This window comes from Lacerta agilis, chromosome 1, assembly GCF_009819535.1.
Source record: "Lacerta agilis isolate rLacAgi1 chromosome 1, rLacAgi1.pri, whole genome shotgun sequence".
Classification (NCBI taxonomy): Eukaryota; Metazoa; Chordata; class Lepidosauria; order Squamata; family Lacertidae; genus Lacerta; species Lacerta agilis.
In genome coordinates this window covers 15676822-15690345 of record NC_046312.1, presented here as the reverse complement: position 1 = coordinate 15690345, position 13524 = coordinate 15676822, and the positions used below count along the sequence as shown (strand labels likewise).

At 46.8% G+C, this 13524-nt stretch overlaps 1 protein-coding gene across 2 annotated transcripts in view; it reads right to left on the bottom strand.

Annotated features, from left to right (window-relative positions):
- Window positions 1-12593, bottom strand: part of BEGAIN (brain enriched guanylate kinase associated) — a 182105-nt gene extending 169512 nt beyond the window's left edge. Inside the window, exon 1 of one of the 2 annotated variants that reach the window (XM_033139700.1) lies at window positions 12523-12593. The gene's annotated coding sequence lies outside the window, so the exon portion shown is untranslated. The remainder of the gene's footprint in view (window positions 1-12522) is intronic. The other variant, XM_033139690.1, reaches the window with a different exon arrangement.
- Between the last annotated feature and the right edge of the window lie 931 nt (window positions 12594-13524).

Here is a 13524-nt window from a genome sequence, read left to right as displayed (position 1 = left end):
GTGGTAATATCTTTGTTAATCATATAATAGATAACCTTATAACTACCCAACCTAAACCTACTCTCACAGACCTTCTTTTCAACCACCCCACACTCCCTCTCCCAAGCACCCTCTCCACTGACAAAATGGCTGCCCATTCCCTTTAAACATTCAGCCGCCCCGCCCCTCATGGAATGTTCAGCCAGTTCAATCTGGAGTCTGCATTAACCCTTGATGGGCCGGGTTGAAAAGGATAGAACAAACAGTGCAAAAACGTCACACCAGATGTCAGAGCCAGTGTGGTGTAGTGGTTAAGAGTGGTAGACTCGTAATCTGGGGAACCGGGTTCGCGTCTCCGCTCCTCCACATGCAGCTGCTGGGTGACCTTGGGCTAGTCACACTTCTCTGAAGTCTCTCAGCCCCACTCACCTCACAGAGTGTTTGTTGTGGGGGAGGAAGAGAAAGGAGAATGTTAGCCGCTTTGAGACTCCTTCGGGTAGTGAAAAGCGGGATATCAAATCCAAACTCTTCTACCTTGCGACACAATGAGAGTGAAGGTATCTCCCTTGGCAAATCAGCATTCCACCTGCATAGCTGGGCACCTTGGAGGACTAAGAACGATGCATTCTGAGGCACTTATGGGGAATACATTGCCAGCTTGATCACGGAGGGTATATAAAGAATTTGGGCAAAGGTTAATTGAAGCTTATTTAGGTGCCAAATGACATTTGAGAGAACACCTCCAGGTCTGAGCAAAGGCAGAACAAGACTGAAGGATCCCACCACCGCCAAGATGAATTGATTCAGTGGGATGACTCTGCAAACCATAGATCAAAGAGTTTCAAATGGGCACCCCTGTACTGTGAAAAAAAAAGTAAGACTTTTGTGCTTGGGAGGTAGGGGCAAATATTTATCCTTTTCCTTTGAACTGGGCTTACATTTAATTTTTTCTTAAAGGGCTTTGTTTTCCTGGGAATCACGAGCAAATGAAATCTCCTGTAAAAGCAAAAGGAGGAGAACTGCCGCCAAGGTTGTTATGACAACTGGAAGTTTCCTAAAGAAGAGCTCAGAAAGATGTTTTCGTTTTGTGGCAAGAACTGTTAACCACCGCCTGCAGTTACCCTGTAAAAAAATATTTCCCCTCCTGGTCCTGCAAAAGTGCTGGTGGCAGCATTTGCAGGTTAAATCAATCAGCACCCTGCTCCTTATGAGTTTTGAAGATATGGTACCCAAGGCTATCACTGCAGCTCACTGGGCACCTGTCAGCTGGGCCTGTCACATGGGTAGTTTTAATCTCATTTGGCTATTATTTTTTACTAGCAAAAAAGTGGTCACTGTTATGATGTGTGTGGTGTATTTGCAGAAAGGGTTGGTATACGGCAAGATGCTGCATTGCTCTTGTCAATTCATTTTTATATACTGCATTTTCCACAGTAAATCTGTGCTCAGAGTGGTTCCGAATCAAAATCTCAATACAGCGATATAATGGCAATACATAAGAGGACTGCAACAGAACAATAAAATATTAATAATCAATAGCTGCTCATTTGTTTAACATGCATAAACATTTAACCAAGCATAGAGCTTACTGATATGTCAACTCAAATTACCTATGAAGCAACTCCCTTAGGAAGGATTCTTGGGATGGAGGGTGGAGGGGGGGGGGAAATAACGGTGAAAGACCCATGGAAGGTTAAGTCCAGTCAAAGGTGATTATGGGGTGGTGGCACTCATCTCGCTTTCAGGCCAAGGGAGCCGGCGTTTGTCCACAGACAGCTTTCTGGGCCATGTGGCCAGCATGACGGAACCACTTCTGGAACACAGTGACGAGTGCCAGAGCGCATGGAAATGCCGTTTACCTCCCTGCTGCAGTGGTAGGGTATAAATAGGTATATACTTGCACAGGTGTGCTTTCGAACTGCTAGGTTGGCAGGAGCTGGGACAGAGCAATGGGAGCTCACCCCATCGTGCAGATTCGAACTGCTGACCATCCGATCAGCAAGCCCAAGAAGCTCAGTAGTTTAGACTACAGCGCCACCCTCTGTGAGGGTGGAGCAGCACAGATGAAACCAACCATCCTCTGATGGCAACCAGATAGTCTCTCTCCCATTACCATTCTGGAAATAGCTCCTTTATTAGGGTTCTCATCCCTCTCAGAAGCTCCCTTTCAGAGGTTCCTAGGGCTGGAGGGGAGGGCAGTGTCACGGACCAGCTAGATGAGGAAGAGTGGTGGGCACCACCAGCACAAGAGCCCCCCAAGGAGGACACAGAAGAAGAAGAAGACATGGACTCCAGATCGTGGTGGTGTGACACTCAGGGCCAGTGCTAGGGTTTTTTTGCGCCCTAGGCGAGATCACCTTCTGCCCCCCGCCCCGGCTAATCCCTAGCACCAGCCCTGCAGAGAAGCCTGGTCCATGGGGTCACAAAGAGTGGGACACGCCTAAACAACAACAACAACAACCAAACAAATGCAAAATATCTTGTTATAGCAGGGAAGTGAGCAAGTGAACCGTGTGCTTGCTGTAGGTTTGCCAGACCTCCAGGGTTTGCCTAGCTCTCTCCAGGTGGCAGGGAGAGGGCTTGATTCCTCAGGTGGGCAAGAGTGCTGAGAGAGAGAGAGACAGAGACAGACAGACAGAGAGACAGAGAAACACATTTGTGTAACTGGCGAGCTTCAGGCAGGCAGGTGGCAGCAGCAAATTATCTTGGGAAGGGTGGGGCGTCTGCCCTCTTTTGCTCCCTCCACCCTTCTCCTAATTAACCTCCATCTCCAGGGTTTGGCAGTGGAAGGGAATGCAGAGGATGAGTCTCCAGGAACTGGCCCCAGGGGCCACCCCTAGGCATCAGGTTGGGGCCCTGAAATCTCAGGGTTTGGGGCTCTCCTGACCTGGCAATGCTGGCCAGTGGCCTGTTCTCCAGGTTCTGCTCACAGCTGATGGGCAACGCCAAAGGCCTCTTGCAGGAATCAGCGTGCTTTGTCTTTGAATGGGACTTTGACCAGACAGCCCTTCAAACAGAGAACAGTCCTCCTCAGAGGAGTCCTCCACCAATCGGCAGCTCCGCTTCCCCCTGCGCCCCCCCAGGCAACAGGAGGGGGAGCAAGGGTGCCTCTGAGCATGTGCAGAGCGCCCTCCCTTCCACTCCGCTGCGGAGCAAACCCCTCCGTCTCCAGCACATCTCTGGGGCGAAAGGATGGGGCGGCGGAGGGCAGGCGAGGAGTGTCCCAAGCGCTTTGGGAGAGAAAGGCAGTATCTGCCCGCCGGCCGCCTCTCCCTCCTCCGCCCGCTCCGGTGACGCTTCTCTTCAAAGAGTGTGGCAAGTTGTGCACGCGGAGGGGGCCATACCAAGGAGGGGATTGGGAGTAGGGGGAGTCAAGAGAGAAAAGAGCGGCGGGAAGGTGCCCCCCTCCCAACGCGTTCTTGCTCTCCTCCTCCTCCTCCTCTGGCCCAGCGAGAAGAAGAACCGCAGTGCGCACTCTGCCGCTGGCGGAGCGGCACCGGGCGGTGGCGGGGGGCGGGCTGGCCTGCGCCCCCTCCATTTTTGTGCTCTAGGCAGTTGCCTAGTTCGCCTAAATGGACGCGCCGGCCCTGATGACACTGGGGAGCAGTCTGGGGAAGGGCCGAGCTAGAAGCAGGAGAATTGAGTTATCAATGAGAGTCAGAAGATGGAGGCCCTTCCAGGACAGGGCTGGAGGCTGGGAGTCTCAATGTCAGCACAGACTAAGACAGAGAGGGATCAGAGATTAACCCTTCTACCCAGCAGCTGGACTGTCCCAGTCCTGCTGGCTCTCGTCCCCCTCTGACACCCCGCTCAAGGAGAGTCCTGAACAGACAGGCCCAGAGGAGGAGCCCACCCCCTTGGCACAGTTTCCATCTGCTTGGGAGGGATCCAGATTGAGAGACTAGATGGGGAAGGGTGGGGCCAGTGGCCAGTTTCAGAAACGCCTTAAGTTAAATGAGACGAGACAGAGGAACTCTGCTATGCTGTTCCTTTCCATGAACAAAAGCTAATTGCATTTCCTGTCCTGTGGATGAACTGTGCTAACCTGACAGCTCTTTGACAGGCAGGGCAGGTGGAAAAAGCTACCTGCTGGTGGCCAGTGCAGAGTCTCCTACCTCCAGGGGCAGCGTGTCCTGGTTTGCCGCCTGTGGCTAAATGGGAAAGTGCTGCCCTGCCACCAGCAGAGCCTCCCATACCTGGGTTGCGTGGCAGTGTCCAGGAAGTGGCAGCAAGGTCTCGCGAGATCTCATGGGGTGCATGAGATCTCACGAGATTTTGTGGGCTTCTACTGCCTGAGGCGGCTGCCTCAGCCCACCTCGCAGGCTCACCCATTTCTCCATATTGCTAATTCCAGTAAAACAGAAATTTCCCTTCCATGGCCACCATTTTGTAACTGGCACCTCCAGCATTAAAAATTCACACTGTGCCAACTAGTCCAAAAAGTTGGGTGATCACTGTTTTAGCAGAGGTTCAGACCATGGGGATCCAAAGTTCAGCCCAAAATTCTGTCTCCCGGGGTGGGGCGGGGGGAATGAAACCTAAACATGAAATGGGAAGAAAGGAAACCGAATAAATTATGGGAAATAGGAAATGAAAGAGAACTGTCCTGCTCTTCCGACTGACCACTATGGTGGGAAAGTGAGTGGAAATAATGTACCTAATTAAATACAGTTAAATGGGGCAAAGAGAGTTAAAGTGCTGTTGGAGAAAATAAAAATTGCTGAAATAAGGCCCAAGACTCCAGAAGCTGAACTGAGAGGGCTGGAAATGGCTCTGCTGATAAATAGACTAGACTAGAATTAGCTACATTATTCTGGTTTTAACTACTTTTATCAATTTAATTCCTATATTTATATTTTGTGGTTAGCAACAGTGACCCATCTGCCAGGAAGCTAGCCTATGGTTCTGCCCCAGCCAGTGAGCCGCTTCTGTTTTTGTGTTATATATGGGAGAACTGAGGTTGCAATTGTAACTTATCCAAGGGAGGCTATGATTAAGACCCCATCTCCCAATCCATGATGCTGTCAACTAGGCTAAATGGCTCTTGTTAATATTGAATGGCGGGGGTGGGTGGGTTGATTGGATGAATGAACGTTTGGAATAGTGAAATCGTCACTTCAAATATCTGCGGAGCGATTCTACAGAAATAGCAGAAGGAGAGCCAATTAGAATGAAACTGGCTCTGCCTGAATATAGTCAAGATGGGAGGGTTCACCAGGCTATCAAAGGCAGCATGGAAGTCCCCAACAGGAAAGAGTAATTCCACATGCCAATAGGAATGTCACATTGACGGGAAGAAACATTCGAAAGCCAAGCTGAACATCGCAGTGTTGCTTTTCCCCTGTTGCTTTTGGCTTGGCTCTCCTCCTTGAGTCACTTGCAGCCAGTTGGACTTCTGATTGTTCTCCTGAGTGGGGTAAAAATGTCAGAGCTCACTGTACGAGAGCATGTTAGAAATAAATAGCAACCGTGGGGGAAATGGTAGGTAAATGTCATTTTTGATTACTTGATTGTCTTGAGAAAGAAAGAAATAAATGCATGGAGGGAAAATAACACTTGACAAGCTTCTGAAAGGAAGTGATGTGGAGTTTGCTTCAAGATTCCCTCTAGCACAAGCAGTCGTCCACAGAGCAGTGAAGCACAGTTTCAGCACAGGACAAAGTGTTTTGAGTAAAGGTCCAGACCGTGGCATTCAGGCTGTCCACCAATCCTAAGAACCAATAAATAAGACTACAATATGCAGACATAGTGGGTGGACATAGCAGATGACACAGTGATTCTCCAAGCAGCTCTGTTTATTCTCAGGCTGGACCAGAACTGAACTGAAGGGCTCAGCAGCCTGCTTATATAGAACTCAGTTACAAGCAACAGTAACAACTTTCTGTAGTTACCCAATCCCTGAACGTCACTTTCAATCCCTCATTTGCATGTGCAGACCTGAATGAGAACTGCAGCCGAATGAACTATATACACACACCCCTAGTGGCCTAGGGTGAGAACTTCAATACATAACAATACTAATCTGTGGTGTGGCCACATTTGGAATATTGTGTGCTTTTGGAATATGCCTCACTTCAGAAAGGATATTGCAGAGGTAGAAAAAGGCAGCCAAAATGATCAAGAGGATGCAGCAACTCTTCTGCAGCGTTTCAGACTTTCAAGTTTAAAAGGCAAGCAAGAGGTGGCACGGTCCGTAAAATTATGCATGGCATAAAGGAAGAGGATACAGAAATGTTGTTTCCCCTCTCTCATAACACTAGATATTGTGGGCACGCAATGAAGCTGAATGTTGGAAGATTCAGGATAGACAAAAAAAAAAAAGTGACTTCTTAATGCAGCCCATAGTTAAACTGTGGAACCACAGAACTTGCAGCGATGACTACCAACTTGGATGGCTCTAAAAGAGGATTAGGCAAATTCACGGAGCATAAAGCTATCAGTGGCTACTAGCCATGATGGCTGTACTCTGCCTCATCTGTCAAAGGCAGTAATGTTTCGGAGTACCAGGGCTGAAAACTGCAGGAGGACAGATTTCTTTTGTACCCAGGTCTTGCTTGAGGGTTCTGGCTGGCCACTGTAGGAACAGGATGCAGGAGCAGTGGTGTAGTGTGGGTTGCCAGAGCCCGGGGCTGTGTGGAAGGGTGGGTGGGAGGGGAACAGAGAGAGTATACATGCACATTCAAGTGCCTGATGGTGTCTGCGTCACCCAGAAGATTGTAGTCGCAGAGATAAGAAAAGCAGAGTTGTTCCGTTGCCTGGAGAGCTCACTTCCTGGTTCAGAAGGAGAAGCTGTTTTCAATGGATCCCAGCGACGGAAGTGCACAGGTGTATTGAGGCAGCACTGGGTGTTGAATTTTTGCACCCCTAACCATTTTGTGCCTGGGGCAACCACTTCTGTGGGCTCCCCAACGCTACGCCATTGTGCAGAACTAGATGGGCTCCACCCAGCAGTGCTTTTTTATATTCTTAAATGGACCACAAGCCCATGGAGCTGTTTGAGAACTATTTATGAATTTTGAAAAACACTGATATTTACATGATGCCTACCTTATTCTATTTTCTGCTCCGGGCAAAGTCTTGGTTGGTTTTTTTTTTAAAATTTTCTGAGCCTTTTATTGTATAATTTTAAACACGCTGACAGTTTTATGCTGCTTTGTGATCTTCTGGCCTTTTAGTTTACTATGTTTTGCTTATACTTACATTTTAATTGCTTTATACTTTTTTTTTTTGTAAACCACCCTGGGAATATGGCATAAAAATACCTAGAATGGATAAATAAGGAAAAATAATTTGGCAAGATATTTCATCTCACTGGTCCCAGTTAGTTCAATGTGTACCGGTTAAGTTACTGAATTGAAGCTTCCAAAAAGTCTTTCGAGTAGGCATAGGCAAACTCGGCCCTCCAGATGTTTTGGGACTACAACTCCCATCATCCCTAGCTAACAGGACCAGTGGTCAGGGATGATGGGAGCTGTAGTCCCAAAACATCTGGAGAGCCAAGTTTGCCTATGCCTGCTTTAGAGGCAGCCCTGCAAGAACCTTCTTCTAGTTGGGAGTTAGCATTGCTTAATCTATGCCAAAGGTTCTTTGGCCACATGTGCACACCCCATGCAACAAATCATAGCAGTGGAAGGCAATCAAAGGTCTGACTTTTCCACACTGCCTTAATTATAGTAATATGAGCCCAAATTGCAGGTTATGGGGAAACAGGAGGCCTGGCTTGCTTATTCTCTCTGCAGCATGCAGATGCTGGGTTTGCATGCTGTCCTCAATTTCCTGCGACTACCCCAGTCATTGCCTCTGTAGTGTGTGCCATTTGCAGTATAGGAAGTATAGTATACAGGTGAAACTCGAAAAATTAGAATATCGTGGAAAAGTCCATTTATGTAAGCAATTGTCTTCATTAGCTACTGGAGTTTAATATACGAGATAGACTCATGGCATGCAAAGCGAGATATCATAGAATCATAGAGTCATAGAGTTGGAAGAGACCACAAGGGCCATCCAGTCCAACCCCCTAGATATGTCAAGCCTTTGCTTGTTATAATTGTGATGATTATGGCGTACAGCTGATGAAAACCCCAAAGTTGAAATTGTTAATTTGGGGTTCTCATCAGCTGTACTCCATAATCATCACAATTATAACAAATAAAGGCTTGACATATCTCACTTTGCATGTCATGAGTCTATCTCATATATTAGTTCCACCTTTTAAGTTGAATTACTGAAAGAAAGAAACCTTTCCACGATATTCTAATTTTTCGAGTTTCACCTGTATGGGTGGAAACAGAGAGAGAAAGAAATCAGGGTTAGGTTACATTATGTCCTTCCACAACGTTCAAGCACCTTTTCACAGGCATCGGTGCTGGCTTCAATTGCCCAGGAGCACTTGCCAGTTTCCATCAGCAAAATGGAAAGGAAAAGGTCAATTTGTGAAGACTCGACTCCTAATGAATATTATAGGAAAGAAGAGAATGAGCAATGCTAACTAGAGCAACTGAGTGGAGATGTCAGGTGGAATGGTGGAATTGACATCACCTGAGTGGATATTTCAGGATGGGATGGTGTCATTGACATGAGCTCTCCTCCTGCTTTACAACACTGCTCTACTCCTGCTTTGCATGTGTGTGTAGGGGGGCATGGTACTGTCATTTTCCTGTGCCTGCCAGCAGCAGCATACATCATCATGGCCCAGTGGAAAGTGACAAAATGCAGGGTGGCTGTCTGCCACCTCCGTTTGGTACAGCAGTTGAGACCCTACCTGCCTGTGCACTGTCTCGCCAGAGTGGTACATGTGGTAGTTATCTCCTGCTTGGATTATTGCAAGGTGCTCTGCATGGGGCTACCTTTGAAGGTGACTCAGAAACTACAACCAGTCCATAATGTGGCAGGTAGACTGTTGTGTGGGAGTGGCGACCGGAACCATATAACACCGGTCCTAAAGGATCTACACTGGCTCCCAGTACATTTCCGAGCACAGGTGTTGGTGCTGACCTTTAAAGCCCTAAACGGCCTCAGCCCTGTATACCTGAAGGAGCATCTCCACCCCCATCATTCAGCCCAGACGCCAAGGTCCAGCTCTGAGGGCTTTCTAGCAGTTCCCTCAAGATACAGGGAACCAGGTAGAGGGCCTTCTCTGCAGTGGCATCCTCCCTGTTGAACGCCTTCCCATCAGATGTCAAGGAGATAAATAACTATAAAACTTTTAGAAGATATCTGAGGGCAACCCCATATAGGGAAGTTTTTAATCTTTGATGTTTTATTATGTTTTTATATCTGTTGGAAGCCACCAAAAGTGGCTGGGGCAACCCAGGTAGATGGGTGGGATATTATTATTATTATTATTATTATTATTATTATTATTATTATTATCATGCAAGGCAGATGTTCTATCACTGAGCTGGAACCCTTCCCCTAGCATTTGCCTATCAGGACTGAAATCTGCACAGGCCTGTCTCTTTTAGCCATGTGTTCAAAGAATCTATAATTATTATTATTATTTTAAAAAACCATTATTGACCCTGTGAATAAAGCTAATTTAATAATGAATAACACAGCTTCTTTTGTAGGAGGCATCCGGCACCGATTCCAAGCACAGAATGCTAAAGGCTCACCAAACAATAAATAAACTAAATGATTAAATCCTGTCAGGTAACAGTGATGGAAGACGCTTTCATATGGTGGAACTGAATCTCAAGTGAATGCCACATTTTGTGGACCAGTTGTTTCCTTGCCTGAAGCAAAAGAAAGTAACTAAGTTTTTGATGTGTATAAATTCTCACGGATCTTCAAAAAGGCTTTTTTTAAAAAAAAGGAGAAGAAGAAGAGTGAAAAACAAATGCTGGTTGCTTAACAAACCTTTGGCATACCTCTTTCACCCAGGGAATTTCAATGCATCATTGTTTGCTGATGCATAAACACTCTTTGCCTCACACTCTTTCTCACATCAAGGTATGCCCACTTCACACGGCCAAATTCTGTACATTGAAGGAATCTTAACATGTCTCTGACTCTCTGCAACATCATCATAACTGCCACTTGCAAGGATCCACATTTTGACCATGCCACCACAGTGGTGTCTGGTGCCCATTGGAACTAGCAAGTACAGTGGTACCTCGGGTTAAGTACGCTTCAGGTTAAGAACTCCGCTTAAGAACAGAAATTGTGCTCTGGTGGTACTTCAGGTTAAGAACAGACCTCCGGAATGAATTAAGTACTTAACCTGAGGTACCACTGTATGTCTGAATTTCCCAGACATACTCGGAATACTGTACTTGGAAGCAGAGCCTTACCTAGGTGATCTTGCGCCCCTGGCAGAACCGTCCATATTGAGCTCCCTAGCCACGGACAAATTAGCTCTTCTTTCCACCTCTCCTCCACCCACCCACCCCCTCCACCCATTCAATTCACCCTCTATTTAAAACCATTTCTCATGAGGCAATAATCAATATTTACATTTATGGACATATTTTTAGCTGATTTTGCACACACGCCCCCATGGCCTCCACCCCTGGCAGTGGCCCACCTTGCCACCCCGTAGCTACGGCCCTGCTTGAAAGTAGTACTTGGGAGGAAATCGGCAAAATGTCTTGGAAAATCTGGATGTATGGCAACCTGTGTCGGCAGTGTCGATTTTGTGATTTTTGGGGAAAAAAGAGCTTTGTGAAATATGGCAACCCTATGAATCATAGAACTAAGGAGTTGGAAGGGACCCTCTGCAATGCAGGTTGTTGTTGTTGTTCAGTCATTCAGTCGTGTCCGACTCTTCGTGACCCCATGGACCAGAGCATGCCAGGCACACCTGCTTCTCCTAACACCTCATAACTTGGAAGCTCTGAGTTCTGCAGCAATTCAATTCTGTCTCCCTCTTCTCTTGAAACTACTGGAGGGGGGCATCCTCCTCCGAGGGAAGCAAAGGGGGTTGGATTCCCAGCCTTCCCCTTCAGTCCAGTCCCTGACACATATCTATTTCAGGCATCCTCAAACTCGACCTTCCAGATGTTTTTGGCCTACAACTCCCACAATCCCTAGCTAGCAGGACCAGTGGTCAGGGATGATGGGAATTGTAGCCTCAAAACACCTGGAGGCCTGCGTTTGAGGAAGCCTGATCTATTTCAACAATCCCAAAGTTTGAGAGTCAGTAGCACAGATGTTGTAAAGGTGTGGTGATCTGTTGTGCATCAACCCCATCAAAGAAGATAACAGGGGTTACCCAGACCTCATGGCTGGTTGCAAAACAGACATGCCCAGCCCCAACAGTTGAAGCTTCAGGTGGCTAAAAATATAGGTCTGCCACTGCTTGCATCCCCCCAAAATATTGATCAGCTGGAAGTCAGATGTGCATTATATTTCTACATTTGTTATATTTTATGTCTATTTGTGTCAGTAGCTCAAACGCAACTCTGACTTGCAGTTTTAGTATTTGACTAGTATATATGCTGATATACACTGAGAATATACACAATGCATGTCCAAGGAGCAAATCACAAAGCACACCCCCAGAGATGAACAAGCACCATCGCATATAGAGGCTGTTGTGCTTTCTCTTATCACACTGCCTCCTTGCTTAAATGTCATACTTCAAGATTTACAGACCTGAAAAGAACTGGGAAAAGAGTTACTGTCCCTAAATGAGGTGTCCCCTTCTCATTCCATCATCATGCCCCCGTAACAGCTGTTTGAATATCCTACAGAACAACAACAAAAATCTTTGGCAATCTTGCAAATCAAGTTGTGCTTATGTAGTTGCACGGTTATTTTATACTGTAAACCGCCCCATGATCCTCGAATGAAGGATGGTATATAAATTTAATAAGTAAATAAAATGATGTCATCTATGCATCAATCACAACATAGGTTGGGGGAGCTGTCAGCGATGAGAGACTAATGCCGTGCGTATTTAAGCAAACTATCCGCCAAGGAAATGTTCCTCAAATGTTTAATCCAAATAGCTGAACTTTGTTTTTATCGTGCAATTTCCAGCTCTCTAATTAATAAATTGGAGAGGGATGTCTGCCTGTGATTCCCCCCCCCCACAATTCACCTCCCCCGTCAAAAAATGACAGGGCTGGTTTCACTCTTGACAGCCCATAGTGCCTTCGCAACACACATCCCTTTTAAGATGAGATGGAATAGGTTTGCTTCATGACATGCATTATGCAAATGAACGAAGGACAACTCGGTTTTCTCCCCCACCCCAGCCTGCACACACAAACCTTACCCTGACACTCAGTTATAAATCATTACACCGTTTAGTTTCCTCTCGCCATGGCTGTAGCAAGCCATGCCCTTCTAATTTGCCGTCTTTTGCACCATAGTGCATTAAAAGGCTTCCTTTATTTCGGAGGCAGCAACCTCCGCCGAACGCAGTGATCGAGCATGTTAAATCACATTAAGGCAAGGCAATTCAGATGTCGTATTGCAGCGCCACAGTTCCCACACTGAAGACTCCCCCCCCCACCTCCTACCTGTAAGATTTCTAAACCCAAAGGCATGCTGTGCATTAAATGGGGTGGGGTTGGGGGTTGGGATGACGATACTCACTTGAGAAGGTTTGCTTAGGCTATGATCTTCTTTCCCACTGCCTGCAACAACAGTGCTGGAAAAACAAGTAGCTTATTAGATCCATGCAGCTTTAGCAGTTCCCACTGATATAGATGATAGATAGATAGATAGATAGATAGATAGATAGATAGATAGATAGATATCACATTGGGTAGTTTGATGCTCTAGTGGAGAATCTTCTTCTCCTGTCTATGGCAACCTGCATAGCAAAACTCAACAAATGGTTATTAAAGGTTGCTCGCTTAAAATAAATAAATAAATCTGGCAGGGCTTCCCAATGATGTAGCAAACTTTAACAGCATCAAGGAATCAACGAGACCCATTTCATTTATGTCCAACTGGTTTTGCTTGTTGCATCAGACACACGAGGATGATGTGAATGGAGGGGTTACGTGAAGTAGGGATCTGTGCAGTCTGCCAAAATCCGTCGTTCTTTCCACACGGAGTCTTCCTAACGGCTGCTGAGGAGAGCCTAGAATCTGGAAGGAGGCAAGTTTCTTATTGCCACTGATTTGGACTTGTACTCCCCAGTTCAGGATTTCATATGCTCCGGCATTCCTCGGATGAAAATAGAGACATTTCTCATTCCCTCACCAAAGGACCCTCCTCAACCCCCCCCCCCCCGTTTTTTTGTCCCCCACCCACAGAACATTTCCTATCACAAGAAGTGGGAGTGCTATCAGCACTAGGTAGAGGTAAAGGACCCTGAACAGTTACGTCCAGTCAAAGGCGACTATGGGGTTGCGGCGCTCATTCTCGCTTTCAGGCCGAGGGAGCCGTTGTTTGTCCACAGACATTTTTCTGGGTCATGTGGCCCAGCATGACTAAACTGCTTCTGGTGCAGCGGGACACCGCGACGGAAACCAGAGCACACAGAAACACCATTTACCTTCCCGCCAGAGCAGTACCTATTTATCTACTTGCACTGGTATGCTTTCGAACTGCTAGGTTGGCAGGAGCTGGGGCAGAGCAATGGGAGCT